We start from the raw sequence: 12,392 nt of genomic DNA on the forward strand, positions 1-12,392 counted from the left end.
AGCAAGTAACCGAATATTGGCTAATAATATGAGCAGAAAATTAGAATATTGCATAAAACAATTGCAAATATTTGCGTTACTATCCCATCTGTTCAAGAGTACATAATTGTCACTTCCTGGGAAACTGGCACAAAGTATTAATAATAAAACTTAAAGTCACTTCAACTTGACTGTTTTTTCCTACATAATAAATGACTTGTGCCTTAAACAAAACAAAATAAGTTACGATGTCATGTTAACTTATAACCGCTTGGAAGGCAGATGATGTTAGGGAATGCAATTATATGAGACTGGGAGGTAATTATAGAGAATGAATTAGTAAATTGTGCAATTAATGTCCTTTTTTTCTGCCTGTCTTGTGCGGGGATCCATACAATTTAGTTTTTTATGAGCATAAGATCTTATGCACATCTTGGTGTTTCCATTCAGAATTTTTTTTTAATATAATGCAATATCCCAAAATTTGCATAAATATACACAGATGGAAACATAGCTACTGAGCATTTATGATCTTTTATGCATGTGCAGCTTTAAGAATTTTCAGTTGAATGGATGGGAGAACTTTTGGAAAACACTTTAAGATTTTAGAAAAAATTTGATGTTTTTTTTATGTGTATCTTTATGAATTTTGAGTTGATTTGTTAGTGTCTAAAAACCTGTGATACCATTCAAACAGATGCAGGAAATTGTACAACCACAAACCTGTTTCTTGACTAATTGCGCCTCATTGGGCAGATTAAAATCTGGGAGAAAGAATAATTCCATGTTTTTTTGGATTTTTAGATTAGCACAACTGGAATAAGCAAGAAAGCTTTGGGACTCATTCGTATTACAGGGCTTCTTATCAAGCAGTAGGCGGTTTATAGTTATTTCATGAAGATTGCTTTGGTGGGCTCAGCAGGGCTTAACCTGAAATCACCTGTGAGGTAAGCTGGATTTCAGCCATGCATTCCTGAAATGGCCCACCTATACCTCAGTTTATCAAAACATATTTTGATTTCTCGCTTCCAGAAAGCTCAGGTGAAAGGTAGATGTACATGCTTGTGTAGATTAAGATTTGGGGTTTTGTTTCATTACTTTCACTCAACAACTTCAGAGCTATTGCGGTTTTTCTTTTTCCATAGAAATTCGATAACTTCAGTGAAAATCACTTGTGAGATCTTGAATGAATCGACACGTAGCCCATTATAGTTCCACCAGGCATTGTGTTTATTTTATTTTATTTTTTCCCATTGGCAGCTCGCTGAAGCGAAAATCAATTGCCTTGTAGGGAATGCCAACCCAGAGATACAAAGTACAATAGGCTCAAAGTGTGCTCAAAGAAACTTCCCAACATACTGACATCTTGGAGAGAAAAGACACAAGCAAAATTGTTCCTTGAAACAGAGCTAAATGAAAGGCCTGCTCTCTGAAACAAGGTACAGGATTACTGGAAAAACATATTGCTCTTGGTGTCCATGTGGCTTGAAAAACAGCCCAGATAAAATGCATTGGAGTAACACTGTATTTCCTAGTGTTCAAACTCATAAATGTCAAACAAAACAGCTCACAACAGTCCACCTTTTCTTTTTGCGAGATGTTTGTGTAAGTACATTCTCCTCAGCCATTGATTACAGTGTATGGAATTCGAAGAACTTACAAAAATCCAATTTTGGGGGAATTTGATCAATCCAAAATCTGCAGTAATGAACTAAGTATCTAATTATGTTTCCAACAAAAATATTTCCAATGTGTTTCCCCCTTAAAACACAAGTTGTCTGACTAAATGACTTTTTAAAAGTTTTTGGGGCTCAAAATCATACAAAATAGTGTATGGTTTAGGTATAGGTATATCCTTCCCTATTTTTTTGGTTCTCCTGAGGAAAACCGCTTATAAGTCATACAGAATGATTTTTTTTGAAAATCTAAAAATGCAGAACATTTTGTGTGAGGGGTAGGTTTAAGGGTAAGGTTGGGGTAAGGGGATAGAAAATATAGTGTGTACGGTATAAAAACCATTTTGTCTTTGGGATGTCCCCATTAAACATGGAATCCAGTGTGTGTGTGTGTGTGTGTGCATGGGTCACAACTTACCAATGTTCCAAGCATGACAAATATGTGACATTGAACTTGGTGAGAGTAGTCTTGGTTAAATGAAATTTTTAGACTTCCTACCATTTTACTTGTGTCTGATGTGACCAGGCTGTAAATAATATACATAAACAGTGAACAAACTTAACAGTACGTGTTACAGGCAGGTGAGAACAGATGAAAGGGTTAGTAAACATAGATGATTCATAAGAAAATAATATATTCCCCTGAGAACGGTTTGGTTATAGTGTTCAAAGCCCTCCTTTCCACAAGAAATTATTTGCAAAGTTGAACGACTGTAACCTGTAATAAGGCGGGAAAATGAGAGCAGATCACACAGTGAGATATACATCATCTCCACAACCTTGTCACCGAACACCCCCAAGGGTCAGTGCATCTGGCGCTACACACTGAAGCCTCGATAATGAGACTGTGTCATCACTACTGAAGGGCTCGAATTTACTTAATGGTGGAAGTTCAAAGACTTATTTTACAGCAGAGATGACAATGAGGCTCGGGAGATGACCTTAACAATGCTGCCGTGGGAGCAAAAGCAGGACTAGCTGCTGACAAATGTTTTCTTTTTTCCAGTACAGATGTTCTCAGAAGCGAAAATAATGGAACAAATAGCCGAGAATATCAGAAATCATAAAGTAGGGGGAGTTACATTGGTTTACTGTCGAGTCAGTGTTCTTTTTCTTTCAGATTCATAAGGGCTTCTGTCCTACTGACATTGAAAGTTGTCCCTGAACGCATCAGCACCTTCTTCTGTTAACACACTCACGTCTGTCGAATGAGTTGTTTGAAACGGAACACTTGGGTGTTTAACCCTGCGGATTTGGAACTGGGATCATTAGAATGCAATATGCATAGCTCTGCAATGTTGTTTCAGAAAGAAATCACCAATGAGTGAAAACGCATAAAATCAAGGACCTTTCCCTCAAGGGATTGGTGGAAATTTTATACAAGTGGTGCTCGTGAAAGATCAGACCCTTAAACAGGTGCTTACGGTACTTGTTTTATTAAATTCATATTGCATGATAGCGTGTACCATATGCCTCTCTAATTTAGTCAACCTCTCCAGGCCCACCACAGATACAAGCAATCATTTTGTACAAATTGAGTGCTGATTTATCAGAGGTCCGGTCCATTTCCGCATCATTTAGCCCCTGGAATGCCAGGTGAGATGAGCAAATGTCTTCTTCAGCTGTAATTAATATGTGCCGCTGTCCCTGCTTTGGGCGCCATGTCTCGGCCCACTTTTGCAAGCCAGAGAGTGGTGAAAAAGCACAAGGGGTATCTTGACTAATGTTTCTCACTAGTAAAAAAGGTACCACCAGTGTGCTGCCAGCTTCTCGGTGCGAATCCAGACTTCCCTTCCAGTTTATTACAGCTTTAGGCGTAGAGTCAAATTTGGCATTGGACCTGCATGCTTAATTTTAACTAAAGCCAGTAAGTATGAGCAAATATTTTAAATCAAATCCTCCAAGTTCAATTAACAAAAAGCCAAAGGAAATTAACAAAATTCTGAGGCAAATCTCTAGAGATATTTGTAAGTACCCTACTGTTCTCTACTTTGTGGATTAGCACCAGCATCCTGAATCATTTTTGAATCAGTGTATACAGGATGTTTTCATGTTTTACACATTCCACCATTTCCACGGACAGATTTGTGGGTATAACAGGAATGTAACATGCTCAGTCTGACAAACCCTACATTCATGATTTATGTGCTGGGATCCATGATTTCTCATTGTAAACTGTAGAAGAATCAAAACAGACAGTGAACTCTGGTTAAGTTGTTCTTTCTGTATCTCTTGCAGGTGTTTTCAAAGCCCCATGTAAGTTGTTCTAGCTGGAAATAATACCACAGGGTTTGGTGAGCACCAAATTATATGTTCATCAGAGGCCAAAGATGGATCCAACCTTGGTCTTGTCAGTCCCACTTGTTCTTCACAAAATCCCCTATAAACAAAACCCTGCCCAGCAACACCAGAATAGACTTACTGGTCTTACGGAGTTTAGCACAAACTCCAATTCACATGAAAATTTACTGCTGTTCACAACTGGGCATTTAAAAGAAAGCTAAGATTTGTGAGTCTTGGTTAGCTGAGAAAGGCTTGAAAGCATTGTCCTGGGAAAAAATTAACTGCTGCTCAGGCGCATCTGTTTGGTCAAAGCAACACAATCGGCACTGTGGCATGAAAGGGCGGGGGAGTGCAAACCTGTCAGCACATCTAAATAACAATGACCACCCAATAACAGTCTGGAACAGAGGCGGCCTGATGGTGCAGGGCCAATCTCTTCTCACTTTGCAATTACAAAGAGCAGAAGGTTTCAAGTAATCACCATTGATCTACTTCAGAACGTCCAAATTTCATTGATCTGGTTCTGGGAGATTCTAAAATAACACTTTGAGGTGTATTCATTTAGTATTCTGCATCTTGGTATCTGGTATGGAAGTCTGCATTCTGTTCAAGGCCTCACTCCCACTTGACTGTAGGAGTATGTGGAATTCATTGGGTTGGATGGTAGGCGAGGTTTCAGTGGGGGTTGACCTTTCGTGCATGGTTCAATAAGTTTTAAGCAGCCGTGACTGAGTTACTTAGGCCTCAGCACCATGGAGGGGGTGAACAGGTGGTCAATGGATTACCACAACCATGAGAATGCGCATGGATGCAATGTGAAATCAATGCATTTTGATCTTGAGCAGAAAATTGCCCAAAAGTAAGTCATGCAAATGGATTAATTTCAGAGAAATAGGTTCCTGTCTTTGCTTTTAAACCCATATGACTGATGGGAAGCAAGAAAGGAAATTTGCCTTCTTGAGTGCTTTTAGAGACAGTATGCTATATTTGTCAGTAATTCTCAATTACACAGTTGCACTGGCTTCTTTCTTCACTGGCCATGTTTGAAATGGGAATTAAGTACAACAATAGTAGCACATGTTGAGCATTTATTAATTTGAATGTTTTGTTTTGAAGATGCTCACTATGTCAAAACTGAATTGCATTCATTGCCTTAAGGATTTTCACCTATTTGAATAAAGTCAGTTAACCCTTTCAGTTTAACATTGGAATCTTTCAATTTCATTTTTTTCAGTAGCAGTGCACACCGTTTCTTGGAATCAGTTTTATGTTAGTATTATTTATATACAAATTATTAATATTTTAATTTAACTTTATTTATATTGTCAGTTTTCAGTTTTCATTTTAGTAATTTTGTTATGTGCTTTTGTCATTTTATTAGGGTTTTTTTTTTTCATTTACATATATAGCTTTATTTTTCAGTTTGAGATTTTAGTAAAAAAAAAAAAAAAACACTTCAGTTTGTTATAGTAGTTCTAGTAGGCATAGTTGTAAAATCCATAAAGTTTTAATTTAAAAATTATATTCAATTTGAACTTTTCTTTTTTTACATTTTAGTTATTATTTTTAGTCAACAATAAAAGCAACTGGCTATTATAACTGTATTATATATTGCACAATAACAACTACACTAATTGGTGGTATAATTGTGGTGGTTCAATTCAGATGCAAATACTCACACAGCGATTTACATGGGAAGAAATGCCAGTAAGCATTTGGTGAAAATAAGGCTTTTTTTGGATATGCATAAAAAATAATGCCAGCAACAGTAAATTTATTTTCTAGATTTGTTTAATCTAATTAGTTTTTTATGGTTTGTTATGCATTTGGGCCAATAAATGAAATTGAATGTTTGAAAAAAATAATAATAAATACAATTCTTTTCTCAGTATTACAGTATTATTGTACTGTCTCTGGCCATTTTCCTCCATGACCCTATTCATAAAACATGCTCTTTTGGCCTCACATGATTCTGCATCCACATGCACCAATTAAACATATAATTAGAATGTAGAGCCATCATTTTGGGTAATGACATGCATGCGAGATAACAAAACCAAATTATATGTTGCCTGGCAACATTCCATCGTTTTAACCTCTAATGTTCACACTTGGTCCTTTCCTCACCCCTAGAGCAGTGCTGCTATCCCACAAGATTTGCATTGAAAATTAATCCCAGATATATTCAATTGAATTAAATTAAATTCATTTGAATCCCTCAAGTACAAATCGCGTCGTGTATTGTACAAGGGGTGTGGCGTCAACAACCTGGAGCTCTTGAGTAGGCATTTGGGAATCTTTAATAATAAGGTTAGTGATTTTGCATAATTAATTTGAATATGTATTTATTATTCATAATAACGTACAAGTGTACAACAAGAAATACCCTTAATGCAGGGCTAGATTTAATATCAGTAAAACAGCAATGCAATTCAACCTATTCATTTCAATTATCACAATCTAATGTAATTACTGTACTACAAAACCATCAGCATAGAAACAGAGATGTTACTCTCGGGCTTGTTTATGGTCTGTAAGTCTGGGCCGAGTTGACATTCCCAGGCAGCCAGTTTCAGCACTTTGCGTCATCCGTAGCGCTCCGGTGCATCTAGAGCCCGGGCTTTATTGTGGTCTCAGGCAAGTAATAAGTCCCTTCCTATTGAATGGAACCACGATTTGGGAATTGATCAGAAGCCTGATACGCACAAACAGCCCCGGGCTTCAGAGAAATGTCATCGTGAGATAGCCGGGATCCAAAGCAACTGATTTTTGTCTTGCCATTGGACAGGAGCGCTGGTGCAAATTTTGGTTTAACAAAATGCAAATTACGGATCCAAGATGTACTTGTTTACTCTCCAATCAATGGATCGCACGCTTGGATTCAAAGAATAGTATCTGCACCACTCCTCCACTCCAAAGTGGCTCACTCACAATCTGCTTGAAAAATGCATTTACGGCCAAGAATTCCCATAAAGGATTCAAAAGAGCCAATTACTTACTATTTACTTTATGGCTCATTGAATACGCCCAACACCCAGAGAGTCCCACAAGTGTCTTTTTTTCTGCTTCACAAAGATAGTGACATCATATAACACAGAGCAGAGTTAAGGGCTCTGCTTTTGCAACCCACTCCAGTGCACAATGACAGTAATTTCCAGGCTGAATAATGAGATGCGTGGCTACGAAAACTCTAACCCCTTTCAGATGTGGCTCAGGGAGGTGACTGTATTTTGCAACACCGTCTGGGATTGAAATTACTGTGGTATGCCTCCACAGCCCAGAGGCTTTAGGATGCTGTTTTTGAGGTTTCTCTGAAGGGATCTCCTGGCGTTAAACAAGCATTCCCTTGGTCTCTACTAAATGCAGGGGAATGTTTGGGTTGCTTCTTAATGAAAGAACAACTGATAAGCAAGGTGAGACACGGATGTACATGCTTCTCTCAAAAGAAAAGGCCAACAAAAGGCTGGAATTCCTCAGATTGCCTGAAAATACCAATGTCAGGTCAGGGCTTCTGAAGGAATCTCTAAGACAAAAGATCAATGGCTTGGCTCCACATGTCGCCCCACTCAGAAATTTTAGTGACCCGTCCTTACGCCCCAAGGGAGCGAAAAGGAGAAGATAGAGGGGTGTTACTTGTAGGATAATCAGGTTCTTACCAACTTTCCCATTGCTGAAGGTATGCAATTAAGGGCGGATCCCAGGTGGTTACTCCCAGGTGGTTATTTACAGGTACAGGTACAGATGCATTTCAATGGGAACTAATAGTGTTAAGAAGGACCGTACAAAATAGATCCCATTGAAAAGAAGGATCACGACTAAGATCTCTTTGATATGTCATTTGTTTGTTCTGTGTCTCTGGATTCTCAGATTTGTCTCCTGAGAAAAAGACACTTCATTCTTAAAAATAAACATTATTTATTGTCTTCCTGGGTTCCATGAAGAACCTTGAAATCCATGGAAACTGTCTTTTTCACAAATAGGTACTTTACAGTGGAAAAAGTTATATTAAGTTATATTAAGGACCCAAAATAGTGGTTCTATGGAGTCATTGTATATATATATATATATATATATATATATATATATATATATATATATATATATATATATATATATATATATATATATATATATCTTCTTTTATATAATCTTTTTTTAAGAGTGTGGGTATGAAGATACTGTGGTATGTATTTATTTTTTTATTAGTGTGGGTATGATGTTAGTTTTTACTTCCAGAAGAAATAATCTCAGTTGTTTCTTGATGATCTAAGCTATACAATCCACATTCATTTTCTAACTCTTAAGGTAAAAAAAGAATGAGTCAATCCAATAGGAAATTAAATCATTCCAGGAGGAATCTGCATGATCGGGAGTTTCGTGCGAGGACAAGAAAGCTCCCCATGCAGATTTTGCTCATTTTCAAGTTGAATTCACTTGAATTCAACAAGTTTACCAACAGAAAGATGCTTGGTTTAAAAATGACTTTTGTGTGAGCTGTGCTTTATACAACAAGAGACAACAGACTTTTTTGTCCACACAATTTTGCTGAAATATTGCTAATGTGAACAATGTTACAAGGGTTTTTTTTATTATTTTTTTATTTTTTTTACTGAAAGAGCAACATCTCTGACAATGTACTTAAAGGGATAATTCTCACACACACACACACACACACACAAACACACACACACACAAATGAAAATTTAGTTATTATTTACTCACCCTCATTGTTGCCCATACAATGAAGTCAATGGGGTCCAAAAAAACTGAACATGGGACATCACTGATTTTTACTCTATGGACAATAAAACATTGAAACATTTTTAAAATGTTGTGTGTAACCTGGTATTCCCTACATTATGAGGACCAATGTCCCCACAATCACAGCAATACCAGTAAATGTTGACATTGTTGGGGACATTTGTATGATCCCCATGAGGAAAACAGCTTAGAAATCAGCTTTTGAAAATTCAAAAAAGCAGAACATTTTGTGTAAGGGGTAGGGATAGAAAATACAGTTAAAAACCATTACGCCTATGGTAACCCAAAATGTGCGTTTGCATTGCACAGAAGAAAGATCAAACCGATTTGGAACAACATTATCATATTTAGGTTAACTGTCCATTGAAACAAAACATAACTGAGCCCTTTCGAGTTTCCTGGGAAATAAAAATGTCCTCAAACCCCTGAGTCTTTAATTTTCTTAGGAGACAGGTGCTGCCCTTTAAAGCCTCCCTCCAAACCTGCATCTCTTTTACGAGTCAACATGTCCTCTCAGATGTTTATCTTGGCCCAGTGTCATATGATATCAGAGCCTTCCAGCTACCTGAGGGTGACCCTCCCATTAAATGTCGTCTTTTGTGTGCTCAGGTTGCGTTTTGAAGAGACGTGAGGAACGTGGGTGTGAAAGTGTGTTTTTGTGCGTGAGTGTCTGCTTCACATGCATAATCAGAGTGATTAGTTCTCATTGTTCCCTTGTTGTTTGCTCAGCTGCTTGAATGTATGTCTTTCGATGCATTTTCTGAACCTGACTGTCTACAACACCTTTTAAAGAATGAGACAATAGCAAATTAAATCAAAGGCAAATTTGTCTAAATATTTTAAAAGGAAAGCAACGTTCAAAAAGATGTAATTTTAGCGTCAGTGTTTCTCTTTATAAATGATCTTTAAAGACATTTCAAAATAAAGATGACGTTTAATGAGTTATGTTTACTTAAAATTGCTGAATAGCTGTCACTTGAAAACCAGTTGCTTTTCTCTTGCTAAATACTTATACAGCACTCAGTTCTGGTCCACTAATCTGGACAATGTGGACAAGTGACATTCTGGCGATATTGTGTCTAAAATGAAAGTTACTCAGTACTAACTCATTCATTTATTTCACTGCAATGGTGCAGTAATCACACATTTTATTTTTTCATATATTTGGTTTATGTACTTTCTGTATCTAAAAACAAAAACAAAAAACAAAACAAAACACTTACATTACATTACTTGTAAAACTATTATGTTATTTTTTTGTGTTATCTTTTACTTAGATTTGTTTGTTTTGTGTTGTTCAGTTCTGTTTTGCTTTGATTTGTGTTATAGTTCTATTTTGCTTACTTTTTCTTAGCTTTGTGATATTTTTTTTGTTTGTTTGTTTTTTTTGCTTAGATTTCATTTGTGTGTGTGTGTGTATGTTTTATTATTTTATTAATTAATTAATTAATTTACTTGTTTCTTTGACTTTGTTGTTTGTTTTGCTTGGTTTTATTTATTTATTTATTTATTTATTTATTTATTTATTTTTGATTTGATTTTGTGTTTTGTTTTATTGTTTCAATTATGTAGTAAGTGTGAAACTTTACCCATGTTTTAGAATCAAGTTAATGCAATGGACTGTGATATTATATTGTGATTATTTTAATTTCTTCATACTCCTCGTATTTATGTTTAGAGTTCCTAACACTAATTATAATTCATCTAATTTTGTAACAAAGTTTTAAAATTGTGATTGTTTTATAATTTTATTTTGATTAAGGGAATAAGGTAAAACTTCACCCATGATTTAGAATCAAAAGTCAACAAATGGATATAATGAATAGTTTTTTGTTTGTTTGTTCGTTTGTTTTTTTTTTTGTTTTTTTTAATTTCTCAGGACTCCAGCTTGTTTGATCAGATCAAACCATTTCTGTGTTCATAAATGCTCTTCTGATTCATACTTGATGCCAGCATCATCATTTTAAACCTTTGTACCAAAATTTTATGAAATGGTTTTAGCAACACAACTCCATTAATTATCTGAATAGAAATAAGAGGAATTAGAAAACATTATATTTGCTTTAGTAAAATTAGAATGTAATTATGTCAAATTTAAAGAGGCCCACTGTGGTGGAGATTTTTGATAGAGAATGAAATGTCTTCTTTAAAAGACTGGTAATGAAAGTATTTTAAGGAATATGGAAATTCTTATAATTATTAGTTTAATCAATGCAGCAGTGGGAAATTTTATCTGCTCAGTAACAGAGTCGTGTCTGGTACTGCAGCACAGCAGGTTCGCAGGACACTAGAGATATTTAATTCCCAAATGATAGTGTCCATAGGGGGCTGGATGTATCCGACTCAGAGTGGGGATAATATTAGATTGGGGTCGACCAATCTTAGGTGTCTGGGGCAGATACCAGGTATCTTAACCCCTGCATATGGATACCCTGCAGAAATACTAGTTAACCTATGATTAGGGATGTAACGATTAACCACGAGCCGGTTGAAAATTGATTAAAATATGTGACGATTCAAATGCTAAACAATCGCAATTCAGTTAGGTGTAGGAGTTTATATGAATGCATGAACTTACTGTCTGTAGAAAAGTTGTGTTAGCTTTTTTTTCTTTTCATCTTGCCTTTGTATAATGCATATTAAAGTTAATAAGTGCAGCGCTGCTTCGTTTACAGCAGATACCAAGGAAACGCTTTAAGTGCCACCTGCTGGCAAACAGTGAATCTGCGTCTCATTCTGCTGTTTCTGTTTCATGCAGATATTTTTATGTTTATTTTTAGTTTAATGAAGTTGAAGTCAAACCATTCTGTTTTTGCTTGAAATTTCTAAATTATACAATCTAATTTAGATTAAAAACTGCTCATGCTGCATGTATGCAGCATCTTTGTTTGGATCTTGACTAAAATGCAGTGGTTGCCTCTAATTTAAATGGAAAGAGCACAGACAAAGCCTTAGTTTGTTTATATGAAGAGCTTTCTTTTATTTGTGTTACTTATTTGTTTAATTTGGGCCTTGTTTTAAAATTTCAATTTAGTTTTGTTATTTACATTTACATTATATTTACATTTTGATATTTAGCAGGCACTTTTATTCAAAGCGACTCACAAATGAGGACAATAGAAGCAATCAAAACCAACAACAGAGCAATAATATGCAAGTGTTATATTAGTACATTAATTTAGTGTTATATTTCATTTCATTATATTTTTTTTCTTCTTGATCTTTTATTATTTTTGCTCATTTCGTATAATGATCATGCATGCAAAGTTTCAACAGCTTCAATGTTTTGAAATTTTTAATACAATTGATATTTATGGGTCAGTTTGACCCTCATAATGTATTTTGTCAGTTTCTTTTTCACAAAAGCACACAGAATGCACATTTTTTTTTATTTTATATATTTTATAAAATGTACAATTTGTGGGGAAAAAAATTTTGTAAAAAAAAAAGCTGTAAGAGTTTTAAAAATCTTTTTTTATTATTATTATTATTAATATTTGTAATGTGTGAGAACTATTAATGTTAAAGGTTTTACTTTTATTAACATGCTTTTTGTTTGTTTGTTTGTTTGTTTGTTTTCTTTTTTCATTGTGTGATTTCTTGGAAATTATATTGAATCAAATTTTTTTGTTTTTTTGTTTTTTTGTTTTCTTTTTTCATTGTGTTATTTCTTGGGTATTATATTGAAAACAC

Source organism: Cyprinus carpio, chromosome B22, assembly GCF_018340385.1.
Source record: "Cyprinus carpio isolate SPL01 chromosome B22, ASM1834038v1, whole genome shotgun sequence".
NCBI classification, from domain to species: Eukaryota; Metazoa; Chordata; class Actinopteri; order Cypriniformes; family Cyprinidae; genus Cyprinus; species Cyprinus carpio.